The sequence below is a fragment of the Aricia agestis genome, chromosome 5 (assembly GCF_905147365.1).
Source record: "Aricia agestis chromosome 5, ilAriAges1.1, whole genome shotgun sequence".
Classification (NCBI taxonomy): domain Eukaryota; kingdom Metazoa; phylum Arthropoda; class Insecta; order Lepidoptera; family Lycaenidae; genus Aricia; species Aricia agestis.
This window is the reverse complement of record NC_056410.1, coordinates 19,201,501-19,207,389: the sequence shown is the minus strand read 5'-3', so window position 1 is coordinate 19,207,389 and position 5,889 is coordinate 19,201,501.

Below are 5,889 nucleotides of genomic sequence, written 5' to 3'. Positions count from 1 at the left end.
CGTGCGTCGGCCAAGGGCTATAGTGATTCAGGGTCGATACAAACGAAAGTTTGATACAATTTATGGAAAAGAGGCATGTTGCGTCTTTGTGTTGAATATAAAAAATATATCGACAGTAAATAATCGCCAAACGCGCCTTTGAATACGACTTAAAACGTTACGAAGATGGAGGTTATAAGGTATCTCTTCTTGTCCAACTGTCTCATAATTGTGGTTCCATGTACGTCCAGCATTCCTTTTGTGAATGCGAAGATTGTGCAGCTGCTACAGGTGATTCACCTGATTAGTGATTAAGCAGTCTCCTCCTGTGCAGGACCCGATCTAACTCTAAGCCGCTCCGGGCAAAGATCATTTTCGCCGCCCTTTACATACTCACAGAAAACCATAGAAGTCATGGGCTAGTTTTGTTGGGAGATAATAGGGCGGATATATTATATTTATAAAAATCATGCTATTTTATTTGTTTACTTTGTAATGTCTTTATAACTAAACTGATTATGGTTTATAATAAACAAAGGTGTTATGTTGATATTTACTTTTATAATATACATATTTAATAACACAAATATGATAAATTTTAAGATAATTAGGTACACTATTCAGAATAATAAAATTAACAATAACAATAATCTACAGAAACTTAAATAAAAATAATTTAAGAATAAAAAATAAGTATTTGTATTTTAATTTATAAGTTTTTTAATTATATATAAATTATAAGTATTTATATTATTATTTATTAAGTATAAAAAATACTAATTAGTAAATTTTTAAAATAAGTAAATAGTTCCACTGTCCAAACTCATATTAAATTATGACGACCATAGAAATGGCTGTAACGAACGGAAATATGAACGAAATGAGACATAGTTTAGAGAAACCTGTCAATTGTCACCACAATATCATCAAATGCAATTCTTTTGTGATCACGCTAAGCATATCTAGAAACGTAATATTATGATGCTGAGAAACTTCAAACAAAATGTCTTTATTATTATAATATCTGAATAATGTACGAACAAATTCTATAAATTTCAAAAATTCGCTTTTGGTAGAGCTTGATAAAGATATTGCTATTTATCTATTCTTAAACTCATTGACTTTTAAAAAGTATTTGTCATTTTCCCAAGAGAATCAAACCCCTGACCTCCAGACAAGACGTAATCATCCTGTCAAGAACTAAAGCTGATATAAGACATCGCTATGTCAGAAATATTAAAGTAATATACAATACCCTGGGCCCTAGGCATTTTCTGTTCCCTCGTCTTACATTTTTAGGGTTCCGTACCCAAAGGGAAAAACGGGACCCTATTACTGAGACTTCGATGTCTGTCCGTCTGTCTGTATGTCTCCAGGCTGTATCTCAGTAACCGCTATAGCTAGACTGTTGCCTCTATAACAACAAATACTAAAAACTCAACAAAATAAATGTTTATGGGGGGGCTCCCATACAACAAACGTGATTTTTTCGGCTTTTTTTGCTCTATGTCAATAATGGAAACAGATAGGAACTTGATTTTTTTACAAAGTCCTTTGTTATGTGTTCTTTAATATTTAATTATAATATTGAAATAAATTAAAAATTTAAGGGGGGCCTCCATACTAAAAAAAAACACGATTTTTGGCCTATTGTTGCTTTATAATGGTACGGAACTCTTCGTGCGCGATTCCGGCTCGCACTTGAACGATTTTTACACTACAGCTAGAAGCTTTTATGAAAATAATTTTCTATTTCATATTGGTAAAGTACACGACATTTCGCAAATAGCTATTTGAAACGCTACTTATTATTTTTTATTGTATCAAAATGATATAGTTACAAACATAGTATTAATATAATAGCATAATATCCTTCATAACCCAGCAAAGTCTACCTTTGCTATGTTATGTAAGATTGAGCTTGAGAGATACGTCCGATATAATATAAAAATATTCGCAGGTTAAATTCTAATTTTGCTGTGACTAACAATTTACAAATGTACAAGTGTAACACTTGTGCAAGACAAAGTGTTAAAGTAATCCCTTTATTATACGTGGGAGAGCCATGCTTCGGCACGAATGGGCCGGCTCGACCGGAGAAATACAACGTTCTCACAGAAAACCGGCATGAAACAGCGCTTGCGCTGTGTTTCGCCGAGTGAGTGAGTTTACCGGAGGCCCAATTCCCTTCCCTATCCTCCCCTATTACCCTATTCCCTCTTAAAAGGCCGGCAACGCACCTGCAGCTCTTCTGATGCTGTGAGTGTCCATGGGCGACGGAAGTTGCTTTCCATCAGGTGACCCGTTTCGCATTTTTTTTCATCGCAAAAATCCGCCTCCATACAATTTGCATGGAAGCGGATGCGCGTATCGCACACTGTATCGGGGCGCAGCGGATTTCCGCTTCCATACAAATTGTATGGAGGCGGATTTTTGCGATGAGCCCCGGCACGCTGAGCCACGGCACGGCCCGTCTCAGTGTGCTCACTCCTTAAGGGGACGACACGCCTGGGTATTGCAGATTATGTACTGTACCTAATACCTATCGAGTAACTAACTCGTTATTAAGACTTCCTTTAGTCTCCACAGGACAGGCATCGCCTAGTGTGGGGATCCAACTATCACATTATGGAAAACAATTTTTGGTTTATAAAAATATATTTTGTACTTGATGACACCCATGGGTGTCATCAAGTACAAAATATATTTGTGTGTCGTGCACAACTCGATTGCGCTAAAATTCAATAGTGGCGCGTGAACCGTACATTTTCCCGAGACAAAAAGTATCCTTTGTCCTTTTCTGGGACTCAAAGTAATATCTGGATACTAAATTTAAAAAAAATCGGTTTAGCGGTTTGGGCGTGAAGAGGTAACAGACAGATCTACAGACACACTTTCGCAATTTATATTATAATATTAAGTATGGATTTGTATTTGTTAGAAATAGGTAACAAAAATGCGTATACAAAATGTACGCATTATAATTTCGACTTATCTTAATTCTTAATGATAATAATGTTGACAGACGAGTCCTTTTAACGAAAATTATTCGGTCTACTTCTTTCGGCCTCCTTTCTTTGTTTTATTTTTTAATGGAATAGAGTTTCCACAATCCACATGTCATTACAGTGCAAATATTATAATTAAATATTTGCTCAAGACCTAAAGTTTTTGACCTTTTTGAAATTTGACCTTATAATACATCCTTAAACGCCAACAAAATGTATGGGATTTGACATTAGTATTCGCTAGCGAAGCGATGACTTGATATTATGTGAAATTGCATACATTTTGTTGGCGTTTACGATAATCGCTTGCCACTTGTCTAGTAGGGCTGATGTCATTGAAGACACGGAATAGTCTTTTTTTATCGCAATACAGACTACACATAATTATAGACCTGCCAGGTGCCATCGGAATCTGCTTTTCCGTAAGAAAGTCTACGGCTTATAGATGACAACATCTTATATATAAAAATGGATTTTCAAATGTGTTAGTCGCGCTAAAACTCGAAAACGGCTGAACGGATTGGGCTGATTTTAGTCTTAAAATATTCGTAGAAGTCCAGGGAAGGTTTTAAAGTGACCTGTGTTCACCGGGACAGCTATTATTTTTATAAATTTTTGCATCCAATAATAAATATCATATATATTATAGTAAGATATTTATATTTTTAAGTTTTCTGACTTAGATGAATGATTGGTCTCGCGCGTGTGCTACGACTAGATACCGTCGGAGTACTTGAAAAATGCGGCAACAAATCATACGCCTGATGTGGCGTAACCGCGCCAGTCGCGCAGCAAGCTTCGGGTGAGGTAGATGTGTCGATAATTTTCGAAATTTTAAGTTACGTCCGTAGCAAAATGCCAGTTTGCGTAGTGAGACTATGCAATAATAACACTACAAGAAACAAGAAAGGCACTGGCATCACATACCATCAGTAAATATTATATAAATCGTCATAAACACAGAAAAATAATATAATCCTGAAAATTCTGTGTGTGTGAGTGGATGAGCGCATTAAAATCTCTAGCTAGCGTAGCTGGTTCGAATCCCGCCAACGGAACAAAAAGTTTTCAAAGTTCCCAGATTATGAATGTGTATTAATAAATATGAATTAGTATCATATTAAAATAAAAATCTTAAATACAGTTTATATTTTATGTACATAATACAGGTAAAAAATGAGAAAACAAATGTAACATATTTTGCTTTTTTATGACTCATTCTTAACTTTCGTTAAACTTCCTACCATTGTTTTTGTATTGTTTTCTCATCAATATTGTACCTATTATATTTCGTTGACCTAAACAACGTTGTTATTTTATCGCATTATTTTCGAATGGACTTTATTCCAATGGTAAAGTTTATCTGGTGATTGAAAAATCAGCACTTACTATACAATAATAATAAATTACAAGACCACAGCAACAAATTTTTCCCCATTGATTGGGCACCAGTCACGTATCTGGTAACCCGATTATCTACGCACACAACAATATTTGTGCATTGTTTTACACACACTACAATATTGAGTTGCCGCATTCTGAAATCAAATTTTCTATACAGCGCGGTATCTAGTCGAGCGCGCGCGCGAGACCAATCATTTATCTAAGTTTTCTGACTAGTTTCGTGGTTGGACTGTAGTTTTGTAAAACATTAAACACCATTTGTAGTTAAAATATGTCTTTCAGGCAAACGCCCTGGATTTATTGCGACAAACATGGCCGAAACCTAACTAGCAGCGAAAACTTAATTATGTCTCCCTCAAGCGAGAAACCTCAAAGCCTAGGATCAAAGTGCGAAATTATGGCCTCAAGACCTAAGTGCAATAAGACAGTCACTAGTTCTACTAAATGCCTAATAAGGTACATAATTATGAAAACAATAAACATATAATTATATTTTTTAAATAACATTATCATGTTCAATTTGCTTGCATTGCTAGGTGCTAACAGAGAAATTGATTCTTAGGGAAAGTGTGGTCTTACATTATTTGGTCCGGCTATGTCAATTCGATGTTAGTCGTGATCCGTTATTTGGGTTTGACATAATGCGACCATATTACGTAGGTCCAGAGTAAATGAACTTCTCGGATAGTACAAAGAAGGCTACCACGATTATAAAATTATAACTGCGTATTATAGCATGTTAAGTAGCAATAAACACTTTTAATACAACGTCATTGTGCTGTGATGTTTCATATTTTATACGCCATGAAGTGGAAATGTTGAAAAATGTCATAAAAGAAAGCAATTTTTCGTTTAAGCACCTACATCGTAAATCCTTTAAAAGTTGGTGAAAATTAAGAGCCGCATAGCTGTTCATACAACGTCGACTTCAAATGAAATATTGTGTGAAAACTCCTGCATGTTTATATTAGCAATATTGATTCGAGACTTACGTTTCTATGTTGCTAATGTTTTTTAACAGGGGTTCTTGGAAGTTATTCTGTATCATTTGCGTTGTTACAAAAATAATATTATGTAATCAGAAGGAAAATTGTGTGTTGTTTAAAATGTGCCCTTTAATAAAGTTGATTGTACAAAAGTTCTTAAAATTCTCCCACAATACAAAAGAAAGTAGTACAATTATTATCAAGATGTAGAACTACAAATTATCGGAAACTGGTTGCCCTGTGTTAATTTTATTTTTCATTTAGTTTTAGTAATTCTTTTCACACCGGACTTAAATTAATTAACATTTTGTAACACACGTCACGTACAAATTTGCAGTATTCAAATAAAGAGTGTTTAAAGTGAAGACATTTGAGTCAATTTCGTATGGCAACACCGATACTTGACGCAGCCTGACGTTATTTCTTGAGGTTATTTATAGTGCAGCTGTGAGGGCTTTGTAATTTATTTACCTCACCTCAAGACTTCGCGGACGCTCTATAAATATCACGGG